The sequence below is a fragment of the Nycticebus coucang genome, chromosome 4, assembly GCF_027406575.1.
Source record: "Nycticebus coucang isolate mNycCou1 chromosome 4, mNycCou1.pri, whole genome shotgun sequence".
Classification (NCBI taxonomy): Eukaryota; Metazoa; Chordata; class Mammalia; order Primates; family Lorisidae; genus Nycticebus; species Nycticebus coucang.
In genome coordinates, this window is record NC_069783.1 from 24,881,851 (window position 1) to 24,901,451 (window position 19,601).

Sequence of the window (19,601 nt, forward strand, 5' to 3'; positions counted from 1 at the left end):
GTCTACACCTGCTGGGCTCCCGGGAGGCGGGTGGATGCCGGTAGGCGGCACTTAGCGGCACTCTGGGCCACTCTGGATGCCTAAAACACTCATAACTGCGTGTATGAGTGCTGCTTGGGATGTGTATATGTGTGTTTGTGTGCCTGTCTGTGTGTCCGGCTCCAGGAGATTGGTCACCACCAGCCAATGCCTGTAATTTTCTTAGGGAAGCAGAGCTGGTGCTGGAAGCCAGAGCCAGCCCTGTCAGCCTTCTCCACTGTCCCAGCAAAAGAGTCACCTCAGGGACGGCCCCAGTTCTCTTTACTAAGCCAGAGCAGATCACCATGTAGAAGGCCACGCACCCAGCCAGACTGACAACATAGGAACAGGCCCACACACACAGGTATACACAGGCACATACAAGGCACACACGGACACACATACACCACAAATGGACGCCCAGAAAACGAACCTCCAGTCAGGACCTTCAAAAGTGTCCAGATAGGAGTAAACCCCTTACCTGTTCCCAACAGCCTAGGATTCCAGCCCAGCTCTTATCACTAACCCGCTGTATGACCTTGGTCAAGTCCCTTCCCCTACCTGGGTCTCAGGCTCACCCCTAGACCAGAAGAGTTGGCTGGAATAATCTTACAGGCTCCTGCCAGCTCTCACTTGATTGGATTCTGAGACTTGAAAACCCACCTTCTCCCAAACCCCATTGGAATGCCTCTGGGAGCCGTTTCCTCCATCTTTTCCATTCCTTCTCTCCTTGACACCCTCCTTGCCTTGCCTGAGCTCCTAGGGACTCCTTGCCACAGAGCGTACCCTGTAACAAGATGGCAGTGTTTTCCTGGGAGTCAACGGGAGTCAAGGGGTACACGTAAAAGGCCGGACTGGAGTCCATCCATTGCAGGACACAGTTCCAAGAATCTGCTCCTCTCTGGGGACCACAGGGAGCTATGTTATGTCATTTCTGGATTCCTGCCTTGGAAGAGGGAGAAAAGGTCCCTGGGACTGGATGTGGCCCAGCTAGGGGCACCTTTGAGTCCTGCTGACCCAATGAGTTTAGGGTAGGATGGTCAGCCCCCAGGACTGCCCAAAGAGGAGCCTTCTTACCTAAGAAGGACCAGACCAGGTTTGGTCTAGGGTCTCCTCCCCTCTCACACCCTCCTGCCACCTGCCGGGGTTTCAGTAGCTATTCAGCTATCTGGAGAATCAAACTGAACATCCTTAGACAGGCCCTCTGCTTCCCACACATGGAGCCCTTGCTTAAGTGGTCCTTGCCCTTCTCAGTCCCATGGTCTCCAGGTCCACAGAAACTTCCCAACTGACCTCCTTGCCTCCAACCTTATTCCCCCAACAAGGCACACTCTCTTGGACAGTGCTGCCAGAAAGACTCTCCCAAAGCACAGCCCTCAGCCTACCAATTTTCTTCTCAGAAGCCCCTAGTGACTCCCCCTGGCCCACAGAATCTGGTCCATGCGTCTCATCCCAAACTTGAAGAATATTCATGCCTGGCTGCAGCATCTATGTCTGACTTCATTTCTCACTTCTTACTTAGATGATCACTTTTGATGGCAGTCAAACTGTCCCCTGAGAGCACCTTAGGTGTGCCTGTCTGGCATGCCTTTTTCTCTATCTTCTATTTATCTGTCCAAGCTAGCCTTCTAAGGCCAGTCCAAATCCCACCTCCTCCTCAAAACTTCCCAAGCTATTGCTCTGGGCAACTGCATTTCTTGCCCTAAGGATGACCTGGCTAACATTGTGTAGGTTCTTTGAATGGCTATTTACTTTGGGGGGAAGTGTTTTATCTCTTTAACCATGTTATCCTTAACCTCCGTGTGGGCAAGGCTCTGTGGTTGCCAACACAGTACCCAGAGGCTGTGAGCACATGGAGGATGCTATTGATGGGTTTAAGGTGTGCAGAAATGAACTAGCATTGTCCTTCCCTCCATCCCTGCTGTTTCCCAAAGTGCTTGAAGTTCTCACCAAGAGAGACACTAAAAGCTGAAGGAGAGGCAGGGAGAGTGCGGTTCTGGTGATTATTTATTTATGAAGTGCTGGGCAAGAGGAAAAACAGCATCAGACCACTACCCCAGTTCTGTGGGGGCTCGGACTGGCACTTCTCAGTCCCTTCCCACTCAGCCATCCCTGCCTTTTTGTCACCTTCTACTCAAGCTATGCCACCTAGCTGGAAGCTATCCACAGGGGCTCTGCTCTGAGAAAAACCTGTCTTAGAGCAACCACCCTGTGATCCGTTGGTTGGAAGGAGCCCTTTGTTTGACAGATGTTAGATTGATCCTAACTCAAAACCCAAGTTCAGGAGCCTCTGGCCACCTGATCCTTTGGGGAACATGAATGGGTCTCCTGAGACACCAAGAGTCTCAGTGGGATGGAATAATGACAGAATCTCCCATTCATTTGGTATTTCAGTGATCACAATGCACTTTCATCTCATGTCTTGATTCTCAGTCTTCACAAGTATGTGAAGTTGCCAGGGCAGGATTGTTAGCTCAGATGCATGGATGAAGGTGTGAAGGCTCGGGGATGGGAAGAGACTCCCTCAGAGTCACCCAGCTGGTGAGCAGCAGAGTCAGAGCGGGAAGCTGGATCTTCTGACTCCCAGCTCAAGGCTCCTTCCCTGCCTGTCTCTTGGCTGCTTCCTTTGCCTCCATATGCTGTGAAGCTCAGACCCTGCCAGGCCTGGCATAGCTAAGACATGCTCAGTGATGCCAGCTTCCAGGGCACTCATGGGCAGCCCTGATTGGTTGAAGGTGGGCAGGGTCTGACTTAGTCATTCACTTGGTTAGTCACAGTCTCCATGGGCTGCAAGGATTCCTCCAGCTGCCTCCTCCCTGCTCTCCCAGCCAGGGAACTCTTCCTTGTTGTGCCCTAAGTTCACCAAACACAGACAGAAGGAAACTCTTTTCTTGGGAAACCTTAACCTTGTTAGCTGTTGAGTCATCCAACTCCTCTGGGGGCCCAGCCCCGTCTAGTCATAGAGAGGCTATTAGAGCAGGAGGGGGCCTGGAGATCGCCTGGTACCATGCTCTCTTACAAATCAGGAACCAGAGAGATGACGGAAATCACACAGACGGTAACAAAAACCTGCTTCCCAGGCCCCGACTCCCCCATGTCCAGAATGCTTATTTATGATTTTTGCTAAGAACAGCAGCAATGGCAACTGCCATTCATTATCTACTCTTTGGCAGACAATACTGGACACTTCATTTGTATCCCCTCATTTAATTCTCTCACTGCCCCCTCAAGATGAGCATTATTAACCCTATTTTTCAGCTGAGGACCCAAAGGCTCTTGGTGTAAATGACCATGGCCTCAGGGCTTGAAAGTGTGGCACCTGCCTGGATCTGATAGGGCCTCTCTGGCTCCTATCCCCTGGCTTTATTATCAGCTCTTTCTCCATTTCAAGAACCTAACCCCAATCCTAGTATCTCAGGGGCACCAAAGACCCAGGGCTGGGGAAAACGTAAGCCATCTTCAGAAGCAGAGAGCTAACCTGCTGTTCCCTGCACCCTGGCCCCTGACCAAACCAGACCGTGTGTCTGAGCTGTGCCCAGTACCAGGCCCTACCTGAGCCTGTCGCAGGCTCCCAGGTGTTCATTCTCCCACTGCAGGTGCTGGGAATCCTTGCAGCTCTAAGGCAACAAGAGAGCAGGTGATCACCCAGCTGATAGAGCTGGGGCAGGAAACGTGTCTTGCTCTCCCCTCGGCTTCTGGCCTGTCCTCAGCTAAGCATGTCCTCCCATCACCTCCTGTGAGGCCTGTACCTTTTATATCTTTCTAAGGAGGAAAGTACAAAGTGGCCTGCCACCCCCAAAAATCCCAGAGTCCTAAAATAAAAGAGGGAGAGGAGACATTAGAAATCATCCAAATGCCCAGAGAGGAGAGTGGCTTATCCATGGTCACACGTTGAGTTGAGAGTAAACCCTGATGAGAACCGAAGCCTTTGGGTGGCCAGGCTAGAGTTCTCTGCCTCATCCAACCTGTCCTCCTTGCACCCCAGCAGCTCTATCAGCACCGAGGCATTTGGCAGCTCATCAATCTTTCTCTTTCTTTCTTTCTTTCTTCCTTCCTTCCTTCCTTCCTTCCTTCCTTCCTTCCTTCTTTCTTTCTTTTTCTTCCCTCCCTCCCTCCCTCCCTTCCTTCCTTCCTTCCTTTGTTTTTGTTTTTGTTTTTGAGACAGAGCCTCAAGCTGTCACCCTGGGTAGAGTACCGTGGCATCATAGCTCACAGCAACCTCCAACTCCTGGGCTCAAGAGATTCTCCTGCCTCCGCCTCCCAAGTAGCTGGGATTACAAGCACCCGCCACAACCTTGGCTATTTTTTGGTTGCAGCCGTCATTGTTGTTTGGCGCGCCCAGGCTGGATTTGAACCCGCCAGCTCAGGTGTATGTGGCTGGCGACTTAGCCACTTGAGCCACAGGCACCAAGCCCATCAATCTGTTTTTCCAAGTCTTTTGACTTACCAGTTCCACCATGGAACTGTCCCATACCCACCCATTCCCTTCCCGCTGCCCACAGGCCAGCTTCTCTGCTTCAGCCCCACAAGCCTTTTCTTTAGGGCAGTGGAGGGACACAGGCACTGACTTGGAGGCCACAGTGCCTGGGTTCATCTTAATCTACCAGCTGTATGACCTTGGACAAGTTATCTAATCTCTCTGAGCTTGTTTTGTCATTTATAAAATGCAGATAATAGTATCTGCCTCCCAGGATTAAATGGGATACTGTAAAGAAAGTGCCTGGTAGAGAGTAGGCACTTAATAATCTGCAATTATTAATTAATATTATCATTTGTGTATTATTACTTCCCCCACAGAGGGAACCACTCTGTCTGCCACAGGTTACTATGACCTCAGCTACTTCTACTCCTTCCTGGCAAGTAGGGACAGTGAGTGTGCAGACCAGGAGGCTGCCATAGCCCTTCCTCTTACCATCCCAATCCCACTCCTCCACCCCAGCTCATCCCCCAGGCCTGGAGTCTGCCTAATCATCCAGGTTCAGGGCCAGTACCCCACCCCCTGGTCCCCTGAGCAGGCAGAGCCTAAATAAAACTAGTTAGGGAAAGAGGTGCACAGTGGTAGGAGAGATTACCCAAGATTGGAGCAAGGAAGTGAAAGCTCTAGTTCCACTTAGCTCAGGAGTTGTGCCATCTATGACCCTCAGTTTCCTCACCTATAAATTTGAGTGTATTTGATCAGAGGTCCTTCTGACACTGCCATGCCTCCAGTCTGTATATCAAGTTCCCACACATCACAGTTAGTGGCTGGAGGCCCAGAGGGAGTGGGGGTGAGAATAGGACAGAAATAAAAGACACACGCCTGGCCACAGTAGGGACAGGACAAACACAATAAGTATTTTCAAAGAAAACATAAACAAGCACAGATGAATATAGTGCAAATCACCACTATAAACAGCTTTCAGCTGGCAGCACAAACGGTGAATTTGCGAGTTGATTTTGTAATAAAAAAAATGTAAAAATGATTTCCTTGCATTCAACCAGCAGCAAGAAGAGAGACCAAGCTCCAGTTGAAACCACTGTCAGTCTAGGCGAAGCTCAACAGGAACCCAGGATAGGCACCTCCACCACCTGCTTCAGCTCACCTTGGATGCAGGGACCTGACCTGTGTCTTTAATAGGCCAGGTGCCGTCCACAGCACTTCCTGTCACTGCCATTCCCACTACCCAGACAGCAGGTGGTACCATCCTGTATAGTCAAGGAAAGAGAAGCTCAGAGAGGTTCAGAAATCGGCTCAGGACCCTATAAATATAAAAGTGACAGACCAGGACTTAACACCCAGGTCTGTAGGGAGCATCTTTTCACGGAGCTGTGCAACCCCCAGGAAGTATGGAGCTTCCATAGTTCTTTCTATGTGCATGCAACAAGTGATGGAGGGCAGGTACCAGGTCTTCACAAGGCACTCACATGTGGCCTCAGCTTTGGGGTTTCTTGCCCTCAGAACTATGGAAAGAGCATTTAGGCTAAATCAGAATTTTAGCTCCAATCCTCCCAGTTCATATCCTAGAAACTAAAATCCAGATTGGAGAAGGGGCTTGCTAAAGGTCACACTTACAGCCCTGTTCCCTGACCTCCTCCACTATCCTCTGGTCCTTAGAGAACCACATGACAAATGGCTTTTGTGGCAGTACGGAGGGCAGTCAACTGTCTAGCCACTGCCTCCCACTCTGTCCATATTCTCTCCTTGTCCATTAACTGCCCATGATAAGGTAGCTCCCAGAGGCCTGACCTGTCCGACACCTGGAGCCACCAGACCTAAACTACTGCTGCAAATCACACCTCCATGTTCCATTTGCTGGAGCCAGCCTCAGCGGCGACCCAGAGCAAGAAGCACCAGTTCTCCTGGTCCAATGGCCTCTCTATGGCTGGATCTGACCTCCCACTCCCACCCTTCACAGAAGCCGGTTCCTTACTGCCCCTGCTTCCCCTTCCCCTCCAAGTGGCATGGCAAAGACTGCTAGTGAGGAGGAGCCTGGCCTTGGTGCTGGAGACTGGATTCCCTCTCTTCCAGGAGGCTTAGGCAGACTGTTTGCTCCAACCCCTTTCCTCTTTCTCTCTCTCTGCTGGCCCTGTGATCATGGGCACCACAGTTCCCCCATCTGCACAAAGGAGGTGCTCCACAGAGGAACCTGAGGAGACCTGCTCCACAATGAGAACTCTCAAACTGCAATGTGCAGGCAGTTATGGTTGATCTTGTTTAAATGTAGATCCTGGATCAGTTGGTCCTGGGCAGATTTTCTATTTCTGATGACCCACAGGGGATGTGGATGCTGCAAACCCATGGTCCGCATCTTTAACAGCAGAGACCTGACTTCTGGAATAGCTATGAAGTGTGGGCTATGGTTTCAAGAAAAAGAATGCTTAGAGCTGGGAAAATCCTTAGGAATCTTGTGGTAGAACATCAGAGCCGAGGGCCTCGGAGCTGTGGACCCTTCCCTGAGGCTGGAGTGATGCTATCTATGTCTTGCCCCACAGAAGCCAGGGAGGGAGGAGCCTGATGAGCCAAGTGCTGTAGCCAGTACCATGAGGTGGGGAAAGGAAAATGGAGAGAGGTGGAAAGGGGGGAGAAAAGTGAAGAAGCGTCTTCCTCATGGGAAGCCAACCAGGAGTCCTCTGGTCCTCTGCTGTCCTTGCCTCCCAATCTGCCAGGAAAGCTCCTTTGATCAATGGAAAACTGGTGTCCTAGACATTGAACACCAAAGTGGGAAACTGACTGCTTACTTATAGTACCTGCCTGTTTCTGTCCATGCCGCCTGCTATAGCAAACTGTCATAGGCTGGTGGCGTCAACAACACACATGTATTCCTCACAGATCTAGAAGCAGAGAAGTCCAAGATCTGGGTGCTGGCAGATCTGGTGTCTGGAGAGAGTCTGCTTCCTGGTTTGCAGATAGCCATCTTCTTACTGTGTCCTCACATGGCAGAGAGAGAGAGAGAATGCGCATGCGAGAGAGCGCACAGACAAGCACACTAATCCCTTTCTTCGTGAGGGCTCCACCTTCCTGGCCTAATTGCCTCCCAAAGGCCCACACCTCCAAATACCCTCACTTTGGGGGTTAGGCTTCAAGATGTGAATTTGGGAGGGGAAAGAGACACAGAAAGCAGTCCACAGCACTGCCCAAAGTCCCCAGGGCGGTATGGCCTCCAGCCCCCATTAGAAAAAGCTCAGCTTCATCTCTTCTTTCACCAAGGGCCCCGGGCTTCGCAGGTGCAGAGATGCAGACAGCAAAGGCCCTAGGCCTGTGGCTACTGATGCACTTACTCTATTGCAGGTTACAGTGTGAAATGCAGGTGGCAGCACAAGGCCTGTTTTCTTCTGGACCTATCAGGCTGTGTGCGTTGACTAACTTTAAGAGGGACATCAGCAACCTGGGGGACAGTCAGAGGAGGGGAGCTGCATGTCAAATGAGGGGATGTGGAGAGCACGAGTTCCACCTTCAAGTACCTGCTTAGATACTGCGAGGCAGATGGACTAACCTTGTACTGAGTGGGCCCAAGGGGTTGAATTAGCACGAATAGGTGGAGTCCATAGAAGGATGTAGTTCAGGTCGATACAAGGCAAAACTTGTTAAAATTGAAGCTTACCAGGCGGTACCTGTGACTCAGTGAGTAGGGCACTGGCCCCATATACTGTGGGTGGTGGGTTCGAACCCGGCCCTGGCCAAACTGCAACAAAAAAATAGCCGAGCGTTGTGGTAGGCGCCTATAGTCCCAGCTACTCAGGAAGCTAAGGCAAGAGAATCGCCTAAGCCCGGGAGTTGGAGGTTGCTTTAAGCTGTGACGACATGGCACTCTACCAAGGGTGACAAAGTGAGACTCTGTCTCTAAAAAAAAAAAGAAAAAGAAAAAAATTGAAGCTCACCAAAGATGGCCTGTACTGCCTGAAAACAGGCTTTCCATCACAGGGAGCATACAAACAGACACATGCTGCAGAGGTCCCCTCTATCTGTCAGGGTCAACCAGACAACCAGGAGATAAATATTCAGACATGTGTTGCAAGGAGTTAGCTTTCAGAAGGGTAGGAGCTGGCTAGGCATGTTCAAAATCCATAGGGCAGGCCATCAAGAAGGGCAGGCTAGAACTCCCTCCAGCATGTGCCAACGCTGCTGCCACAGGCAGAATTACTTCCTCCAGGGAAGCTGCAGCTCAGCTCAACTGATTGCTTCAGGCCCACCCAGATTATCTAGGATAATCTCCCATACTTAAAGACAACTGATTATGGACTTTAATTCCCAGATCAATGTTTGATTGAATAACTAGGGCTTTAGCCCAGCCAAGCTGAAACATCAAAAAGACCATGATACTGCCGTATACCAGACCAAGATTTGTAATACATTGCTTTTAAGATTCTTCCCAAACCCAAGATGGTTTGATTTCTCCATCTTTAAGGGGGCAGCCTAGGGAGACAGAGCACCCAGAGTGGCACTCAGGAGTGTCCCTGGGGCCCTTGAACCCTCTAAATCACCTTCCAAATTAAGCTACTGTTAGCCTTCATTTCAGTTCAGTTCACATCTCCTGTGTGCCAGGTACAGTACCAGGCACTAAAGAGAACATTAAAACTAAGACCTAGAGCTTTCCCCAAGGAGCCTTGGGTCTAATGGAATCCTAAAACATATAAGTTGAGTGGTAACATGCTAAATCCAAGTAGGCTGCCTCCCAAAAGGGCTCTGACAAGGGGACCTGGGGCACAGGTCATGCTCAAGGCAAGCTCTAATGATGGGTGAGAACTCCAGTGGGTGTGGATCGGCAGCAAGAGCTTTCCATGGTGAGGGGACAGCCTGAGACAGACCAAGTGGGCACTCTTGTTAAGACCCTGAGAGTGTCTGGACTCTGGGGGGGTGGACATGAATTGACCTACACTAGAGGAGATGTGACAGTCCTAACTTATGTTCTTCAGCCTGGATCCTGAACAGTGGGTGCCCCCATGAAACCAGTTGAAACCATGGATGCCCTCTAACACCAGATGAACCAGAGGGTGATGGCAACCTGAATCCTGATGCCTCACTTAGCTCTTAACCCAGCCACCCAGCAGCCCCTGCCAGTCCCAGGGGAGATTTTCACTCTCTCGGCCTCCACATTTGCTTTTCTGGGTCAAAGGTCCACTCCGGAGCTCAGACCAACAAAGTCTTACCACTGGTACACAGGAGACCCTGGGGTAGCAGTGAGCAGAAGGAGGGATGCGGCAACCCAGCACCATAGACAGCTTCTGCATGGACGACCCCAGGCCCTGCTCTCACACCTCCTTCCTCTCCCACTCCCCTTCCCAGGTCCACATTTCTAGACTGCAAGCCTCCCCTCCTTGATTTCTGCTGAAGACTCCACAGCTTGGCGTGAACTCAGTGTCCCTCATTAGGAATGTGCAGGGCCTCTTCTAACCACAGCTCCGATTTAGAAACAGCCATCTCAGAAACATCCTGAGAGTCACATTCCAGCCTGCCAGACCTAGGACTGCCTGGGGGGCTTTCTCCAGAGATTCCAACTGGCAGGCCCCACTGAAACAGGCTGGAGAGGTCGGCGCTGGGCGCTCGGACAAGGGGAAGCTCTCTCCTCCAGGATGGGGTCTAGTCCTCCCACCTACTCAGAGATCCCCCAGGACTTTGGGGGCAAGCAAGGCATAGGAAGTTCCAGGCAGGAGCAAGCCTCCCACCAGAGCAGAGGGTGACTCTGCCCTGGGATGTCCCACATGGATCTTCAACCTAATATAGAGCAACTACTCCAACTCTGGGCCGGCTCTTTCCATGTGTTGCCTCACTCAGACTTATTTCACAGTCTCCCTAGGAGGTGAGGACCTTGAGGCTTGGGGGCCAGGTCCCAAAGTGGCCCTGCTGGCAAGTGGCAGAACTGGGCTGTGTTAAGCATACTCAGCACTCAGTCATATAATAGCTCCTCCGAGCCTCTCATCAACTCGAGGTATTAGGTATAATTATTCCTACTTTGCTAAAGAATAAACTGGACTTGAAAGATAAGGTCACTTCCTATAATCTAGAGCCAGTAAACTTGGGAGCTGGAGTCAGAACCAGACTTTCCAACCTTAAAACGGAGCTCTTCCTCCCTGGAACACAAGTGGCCTCACCCCCCAGACAGTGACTGAAGGTGGGTCCTTCCCACGGTGTAGATGTCAGGACCATTGCAGAGATGCATGTCAGCCTACGGAGGGCAAAGGGGCAGTGTTGGGGTTGTTGTCACAGAGCAGCCTCAACTCCATGCATTTGTCAACACCATACCACAGAACAGAATGGGAATCTGAGACTTGATTGGGGGACAGAGGGACCGTTCTTAAGCGTGGCCAGTGGGTACAGAGGTGGCCTTGTTGGGGTGATGTTGACTAGAGGAGGAGGGGGTATGTAAGAAGGCCCTTGTGGGCTGACTGTGTAGGAAGGTGTCCCAGCAGCACCAGTTGCTTGGAGCCAGAGTAATGGCTGCTCCCAGGAGTCAGTCATTAGGGCTAGGGGAAGCCCGTGAGGCTCTGAGTTTGGGGGAATTTTTTTTTTTTTAATTTTTATTTATTTATTTTTTTTTTTTGAAATGGAGTCTCACTTTGTCACCCTTGGTAGAGTGCTGTAGCATTATAGCTCACAGCAACAGCAACCTCTAACACTTGGGCTCAAGTGATTCTCTTGCCTCCCGAATAGCTGAGACTACAGATGCCCACCCAAGGCCCACATATTTTTAGAGGTGGGGTCTCACTCTGGCTCAGGCTGGTCTCAAACCTGTGAGCTCAGGCAGTCCACCAGCCCTGGCCTCCCAGCGTGCTGGAATTACAGGCATGAGCCATGGCGCCTGGAGGCTTCAAGTTTTAAAGCCTCCACAGGTGAACAGGCTATGCGGGCAGGACTCAGAGTGATAGGGTGATTAAGGCTTATTAGGACCAGTATTCTATTCTTGGGAGGCTGGACCATCACCAGCTGCTAGCATTTTCTTTCCGCGTTTACTTGGCATCTCAGAAAATTCAAAGGTGGCTGAGGAATAATCTTTGCTGATTTACCAGCCAAAGCTCCTGGGGTAAGCCAGGTAGCAGAGACATCAGGAGTCAGGGGGCAGCCCCAGAGAAGGTCATGGTCCCACTTCCCCACTGAGGAGAAGGGGGCCAACAGGGCCTCAGTGAGGGTCCTTGGGACAGGCTGTGTCTCCCCTTCATGGATTTTGCTCTCAGCCTGCTCTCAAACAACTCCAGGGAAAGGGGTTCCCTTAGCCAGAAACAAACTAGGGGATTGGGGCCAGGCTGAGCCAACATGGCCCCCTTCTCAGTCAGCATGACTGTGAGTCATGGATTTTCTATCATAAGGGTCAGACAGAGACTCTGGACCCGAGGCCCCTCTTATCCTTGGACACCTACAGGTAGCGCCAGAGAAAGAAAATCTGGAGCCAGACGCAGTGGCAGTCCTCCTTCCCTTGTAACCAGCTTAGTGCCCCAGAGTCCTGAGCATGCCTCTTCTTGGGCACCAAAGAGGCCCTGCTGTCCCCTGCCCACTCCCACAGGGGACAGCTTCCTGTCCTTTTTGGGACTGTGACTGTTGATTTAGCTTAACTAAACTAAGGAATGGGGTCTCCTCCAGGGCCCTCCACTGTGTCTCTGCTCCTACCTGGCTGTGAAACCTAGGCCAAGTCACACGGACCCCAGCCTAGTCTTTGAGGTGTTGGGCTGGTGGTGCTCAGGGCCCCTTACAGTTATGACAGGCTCTATTGCACCTACCCTGGCCTCACCTCCCCGCCGCTCCTGAGAAGGCACTACCCAAGATTATGCTCTTGTCCTCACCTCACCCCATGCTGTCCGAGCCCTGAAGGGACTTTCTCTGTGACCAGTCCCAAGAATAGAGCTTTTTCCAGGACCTCCAAGTCACCCCTTTCGGGAGAGAGAGCATTTTTGACTGTGGCCGAGGTCCCCCTTATCAGCAGCGTGAGTCCACTGCCCCAGCCCCTGGGATAGCTGGAATGCAGGAGACTCCTCCCACTGAAAAGGGTCGTGTTCATACTGGCAGCTCTCACAGGAGCCCCTGGGACAGTGGGAGAGAGGAAGGGAGTGTTGGCCTGGAGGGCAGGCTGACCCCAGCCAGTGCCTTCCTCACTTCCACAGGAGTGAGGCTGCAGACAGAGCGTTGTAGGACCCGAGCTGGTCCAGGATAAGTACTACCATCCAGGGCCTGGGTTTGCCTGAGGTTTCCAGGGTCCTGGGAGCTAATATGCTGCTCATGGGCCAGCCTTCAACATCCCTCCTAGACCAGTGACTGCTGGGTCTCTGCAGGGCCAGGGTTTAGCCCTGTGAGTCGATATCTCCACATGTTTGTGGGGCACTGCACAGTGACCTATTGCAGAGCCTACATGGGCATCTCACTCAGCCATGGCCATGATGGGATGAGTTCAGGCCTGCACCTGGAGAGTAGGGGCTCTGGTGGGCATTGGGTGGTGGTGTGTCAATCCCCAGGGTCCTTGGGTTCTTTGAGAACCACTGATGCGATTCGTCCCTTCTCTATTCCAGATGAGGGGATGAACTAGCATGGGGTATAGAGGGAGGAGGGAGAGGCCTGCCCTTGCCATGACAAAGCAGTCCCCAAACCCAGACCCCTGACTTTCCACGCCCCTCAGGCACACGCAGTTATCCCTCCATTTACCTGATGCTTCTGAGCACCTCCCCTGTGTGTCAGGCACCATTCTAGGCCCCAGGGACTCCATTTCAGAGGAAGTAGAGAGTCAATAAACTAAATTACATTGTAACGAACAACATATTCTCAATGGTAATAAGTGCCAGGAAGATAAGAAAGCAGAGGGAAGTGGGAAAGAGGGAATGCTGTTTCCCAGGAGGGGCCTGTGAAATGCAGGGAGGGGGAAAGACCCCTCCTGGCAGGGCAACAGCAAATGCAAAGATCCCAGGTGGGCCAGAGTTGGGGGTTGAGGACCAGGAGCCTTGTGGCTGCTGTGTGCTGAGTGAAGGGCTGGAAGGGCTGGACTCTGCAGGGCCATAGAGACCATGGTCAAGAGTTTGGATTTTATTCTAAGTATGATGAAAGTCACTGGAAGGTTCTAAACAGGGTTTCAATGTGACATGACTTACATTTTTACAAGATCACTATGGCTGCTCCATGGGGGTCAGATAGGGGTAGTGCAAAGGGAACAGCAGGAAGATTCACCAGGCTTGGGTCGGCTCCTGCAAAGGGAGAATGGTGGTGGCCGGACCAGGGTGGCCACAGTGGAGGCAGAGCACGTGGGCAGGCTGAGCTCTGTTTTAGAGGCAGAGGGGACAGAACCTGCTGGGTGGGGGTAGGATGCATTGCTGGGGGAGAGGAGGGAGGGAGAGGGCACAGGGAGTAGGGAGAAGAAAATAGCCCAGGATGGTCCTTGTCTTTGACCTGAGCAACAAAGTGGAGGATGAGTGTTTATAGACGGAAAATAACCCCTGGAGAGCAACAGGTTTGGTAGAGATTCGAGACTTCTGTTCTAGATGTCCAGGTTAATGTTGAGATGTTCATTACACATCCGCAAAGGCAGTTAAACAGACAAGCCTGCAGCTGGGGGGAAGTCAAAGCTGAGATAAAACTCAGGAGCTATCAGATAGAAGCAGTAATGAAAACCACGCGCCAGATGAGATCAGCCAGAGAGGGTAGCGTTGGCGGGAAGAGCGGAGCGCCCAGCCCTTCTTCCCACGCTGGAAGCTCAAGCAGGGAAGGGGCTGTCTGGGGATGGGAAAGAGACCCAGGCCCTGTGGCGTCCAGAGTCCAGAAGGAGCAGTCAACTGTGCCGGCTGTTGCTGTGAGATCAAATCAGAGAACAACCAGTGGAGTCGGCAACATGGAGATCACATTGAGTGTAGCATTCGGCAGCTTGCTCCAGGAGCAAGGGACTGTGGGGGTGTGCCCGTCAGCCTGAGACGTGCAGAGGGGCCAGAGGAGGGGCAGGCGAGAGCTGGAACAATATCCCAGCTCGTCCTGTCTTCAGGCCTTTCCGTAAATGTCCACAGCCTCCTCCTGCAGAGGCCATGAGGTGGTCATCATTACAGCCATTAAGCAAATGAGGCCCTGGGCCCAGCCAGGTGAGGCCTAGGGTCCCACCAGGAAGCCATCCAGGTCTGTCTGACTCTTCCTCAGCCCCTCGCCCCACCAGCCCTGCCCGCCTTCCCTTGCTGCTGCTTCCCATGTCCCCTCCCACCTCATCCATCCCCGTCCTTTGATCATTTCTGTCAGCTTCCAGCAGTCTTGGCCTCTGCCTCCCTCCTCTGGGAAAGCTCTGCTTTTTCTCTTTGATCCTGCACGTCTGTCCTCAGCGGCGTCCTGGTCTTCGGCTGCATCCTCCGCTGGGCCCCACATCCCTCCCTCCCTGTCATTGCAAGATGTTCCCGCACCCGCTGCCAAAGGTGGGGGGGGCTGTCAGCATTTCCAAGAGCCTGGGGGAACCTGGGCCCGGGGGAACAGCCTGGAGCTCTGTGGGCCTAGAGGGCATCCACCCAGCCCCAAGCACCATTGAGGGCCCAGGGACGCCCGTGGAAGCAGCCAGGGTCATGCATCCTCAGAGCTTCTCCAGAAAATGGTGTAGATGGTGGCAGGGTGGAGGTGGGGGGACTGGGGACAGGAGTCCCAAATAGGGAGCGGTAACTGGCAAAACCAGCCACCTGGCTGCTACCAGCACAGACTTCAGAGAAGAGGGGAGGGGCTCAGGAACTCAAAATCCCTTTGGGAGCCAGAGTAAGTCCAGTAGGAAGAGAATCCCTGGAGGACTTGAGCTCTCTGCTGGGTCTGGCCCTGATCTGCCCAGACTGGGTATTCCTTCCCCACCCTGATCTCTGAGCTGGTCCCTTCCTCCAGCTCTGACCCAGGATTCTGAGGCCCTGGCTGCCCCCAGCTTCTCTGAGAAGGCCTGGTACTGACTCCCAACTGAGAGAGATGAACAGAGAAGATCCAATCTCCAGACACCACAGAGGCCCAGCAGCTCCCTGCAAAGCCCTGACAGGGGGCTGCGGTAGTAATTAGCTCCTCACACATCCCCAGGGTTATTTTTAAGCCTCATTCTTCCCTGGTTTATTTTTAAAGTAACACTGGCACGTGGCTGGCCGGCTGCCCTTCCCAGGTGCCTGTGCCAATTTGGGCCAGGCATGGAGCAGGGCAAGATGTGGCCCCTCCCTCAGGCCCCCCCACTGAGTGCCAGATTAACAACCCCTCACTGGATGGCTTCTGGGTCCAGCCTGGGACAAGCAAGTGGGCTGGTAGAGGAAGACCCCTGGGAGACTCCCTTGTCTCTCTCCTGATTCTGATGCTGCATTGTGTGACCTTGGCCAAGTCCCCTTACCTGTCACAGCTTCACCTCGTCATTTTTCAGTGGGACGAATGACAGGGACACGAGCCTCACTCATTGTTAAACACTCTAAAGTAAGCAACATTCAAACACACTGCCCCCCATTCTCCCACTAAGTTCCTTCCAAGAAATTTTTTCTCCCTGGAGGAGAGATGCACGGTCTGGGCAAGTCTCCTCTCTCCCAGTTAGCCCTTACCCACCTGTTCTGGGACCTGCCTTCCGTGTCTTCGGTCTGGCTGAACTCTGATCCAGGCTCCCTTGGGTAAAGGGAGCAACTTGCCTGGAGACACTGGAGACCGTATAGGAGAGAACCCGGCTCTGCATTTACTTGCTGTGTGACCTTGAGCAAGTGCCTGACCTCTCTGTGGCTCAGTTCCTGCATCTTTAAATGGGGCTAATGACAGCACCTACTGATAGGGTTATTGAAGATTAAACACAGTACATATATTAGGTCGCTTAGAGCAGTGCTGGCATGTAGTAAGGGCACTATAAATGTTAGCTAGGATTGTTTTGAATTGGAAAGGAGGAGCAGTGACAGGCATTTAATCATTTGAATAAAGTCAAGCACAGAGAGAGCCAGCTCGCCCAGATCCCACAGTGGGGTTGGGGCGGGAGGAAAGGACAGCAGTGCAAGCAGCAGCTGGAGAGAGCTGGGTCCTGGGGACGCTGCCCAGCTCGGAGCTCTTGGCACCATAAAAAGCAAGCTCAGGACACCAATACATAAATAGGCAGCCTCTATAGGCCACAGGAGCCAGGAAGTCACTGTCCCCTTAAATCCGGCTGCTGATCTCTCGCCAATTCTGGGCTGTGAACAGTGGTGCTCACAAAGAGTCCAGTAGGCAGGGGGTGGCAGAGGCCACTGGAAAGTCCAGGAAGTCAGAGGGCCAAAGACAGTGGCTAGCCTGGGGTGAGTTAACCTCAGAAGCAGGCTGGAGATAGGCAAGTGCTTCCCTGTCTCTGTGTGGAGGGCAGTGTCCTCAGGATGGGGACAGATGTTTGCTTTCTCCACTGAGGACAAGCTGAGTCAGAATGGCCGAAGCCTGGGTCATCTCATTCCACATAAGAAGCATCTCCAATAGGGTGCAGGATTGAGTGAAGTGTGTTTCCATGGAGAGTGGTAGAATCCTAGCCTTCCAGAAGAGTCTGGGTTCCCCTGGGCTGGAAGGAGCGGCTGGATTCAGGAGGTTCTTTAGATCCCTAATGGCCTGAAGCTTGAAGGAACAGCAGGGGCCCAGAGGCCAGGTCCTGTGAGGGGTGAGGGGCTTCCTCTCCCTTTGTTGTGGCACAGATGTTCCTGCTTCCCTGGGTCTGTCCACTCTGCAGTCCATCTGCATGGTGAACACAGTTACTCCCAGAAGCCACAGTGAGGAACAGGCTTGGTGTTGGAGTGTGTGAGAGTGTGTGTGTGTGTGTGTGTGTGTGTGTGTGTGTGTACGCACATGTGAGAGTTGGGGTGGGGCATCCACGTCTGCAGGCTGGCCCAAGGGAGAGAAGGTCCCAGCAGCTGCCTTCAGGCTGAAGTCCCTGTTGCCTGGAGTCCCTCTCTTCCTGGGCACTATGCCAACCTACACCATCTGAGCTCCTGAGCCCTGGGGAGAGTGCTGAGCCTAAGAAAAGCCTCCTTTCACATCTCCTGGCATCTGCATTCAAATTCCCTGCCAGCCCAGAGCTGTCTGGGCCACTAGCCACAACCAGAAAGGAGAGTAGGGAGCAGGTGATGGAGATGGGGCCGTGCATGCCCCAAGGCCTCCCCACTACCCCTGACCCACCCATCAAGCGTGGTTTACGCCTCTGCTGGGTTTCCACAACAAGGCAAGGAGGGCCAGTGGGCAAGTGGCCTTCCTCCATGCAAGACCTAACACCTAGCAGACAATAGGGAGGGCAGAAAAAGGTGACATCCTCCCAGCTGGGGGACAGGGAAGAAGCACCAAGGAAGCATCCCTAGTGTTCTCCATGGAGGCCAGAAGAGACAAGGGAGTGAACTCCAGGCAGCAGCAGCCACCTGAGGAAGGCGTGAGACAGTGCAAGCAACACTTGGAACAGAGGGGACTGGCAACGTTAGAGAATCAGGAGAGGGCAGGCAAAGCACAGGGTGGGTCAGGGCATAGATAGACAGCCTGGATGCAGGAGAGCCCCAGACTGTATTGTGTGGACTCAGGGGACCAGGGAAGGTTTCTGAGTAGCAAGCACAGCACAGAGCTGGGCTTTGAAATACATGCACAACAGCTCCTACTTCCCAAGACCCGCCGCATGCCAGTCTTTGTACTAGGCACTTCATATGCTGCATTTCTATCCCCAAGGTCACCCATCATGGGTGGTGGGAGAAGCAGCAGGCCTGAAATTAAGAACTCCCAACCTTCCCAGAATTCAGTGTCCCCAGCTCCCAACTGTCAAATGGATCCCCTTCATGCCTAACAGGTGACATGGGGCTGCTATGAGGATTCCACAGGAATTCTCCTTAACACTGTAGAGTGCTAAGGGTCTCCTGAAACCAAGCCAGGGCCCTTCTGCTGCACTGCTCACCTTTCTGGGCACCTGCAACACAAGGCTTGGGGACTGGGCCCGTCCATCTGGAGGGCCCAGGACTTAGCCAGGGCAGAGTGTCCCTGTGGACCAGGGCAAGTAAAGGGAACTTCTGAAAGGAAACAGCACTCCTTAGCCAATGTCAAAGGTGAGCTGTCAGATGCCCAGGCCTCTCACTCACAGCCTCTCGGGCTGAATTCTCCTGACTGCTTTGCTTGGTCATTCTCTGACTTCTCTTCCCCGGTAACTGACTTGCAGGTGGCTTTGGCTTGCCCTGGTCCCAGCTAGGACCCAACTCTGTAATCCTGCAGCTCAGCTCTCCGAACCTGAGCCAGCCCCTCAGCCCTCATCACAGGAATCTGAATGGCTCAGCCCTTCTGACAACAGCTTGAGTCCTCTTGGCTCTGGGGTCCGACCCTGGTCAATCCACTCTGGCCTAGGCCAGGGTGACATGCTACAAAGTGGCTTCCTAGGCCCACCCTTGATTAGTGCTCTTATAGGAGGGATAGTTCCAAACAGATAGGAAGGGGGCAAGTACCCCAACCATGTCCCCCACACGTTAGGGTGGGGACCTCACATCTGTAGGCCTCCCTCAGGACCCTGACCCCTACCCTCCAGTTTTCCTCCCCACACCTCCTGCTCTGTTGGCTCATGACCATATTGACATATCCCAGGACGGAAAGGACCTCTGGGCTTGTCAGCCTGGTAGGAAGCAGGGAGGGGATCAGGGGAGAGAGTTTTCGGCCAGGACAGTGTCTTCCATCCTCACACTAAGTTCAGGGCACCGAGACCATAAGACCAGGTGCCTCCCCAAGGGCTGGTTCCGTGGTCTTGGGATGAGACCTGCTCTACATGCTTTCTAGGGCTCCACCCTTAGGGATCAGATGCCTGCAGTGTCTGGACTTTGAAGGGTGAAAGCCCAAGGCTGAATCCTAGCTTTGTCCATTTTCATCCGTATGACCTTGGGACAGTAGTATGTGATCTCCCTGAGCCTTGGTTTCCTCATCAAAATGGAGCTAATAATGCCCATCTTGAGGGTCAGGGTGAGGATTAGGGACAATGAAGGCAAGGGCATGGGGCTACCTGACACTGCTGCCATTACTGGGAAAGGCACCAACAGCAAACACAGCACAAGCAAGCAAACACCTCCCTTCCTCCTCCCTTCCTCCTTCCATTCTGTCCTCCCCAGGCCCATTGCAGCCCTGACCCAGCTGCAGAGAGGGAAGGCAAAGAGGTGAGAACCACCCAGGTGGGTTTGTCCAGTGCCCACCACCTCCCTCCCCA

General features: G+C 52.9%; 1 protein-coding gene across 1 annotated transcript in view; it reads left to right on the plus strand.

The window, feature by feature from the left end:
* The window catches only part of KCNK3 (potassium two pore domain channel subfamily K member 3), a 38,381-nt gene that overhangs the window by 862 nt on the left and 17,918 nt on the right, over window positions 1-19,601 (plus strand). The gene's annotated exons all lie outside the window — the stretch shown is intronic.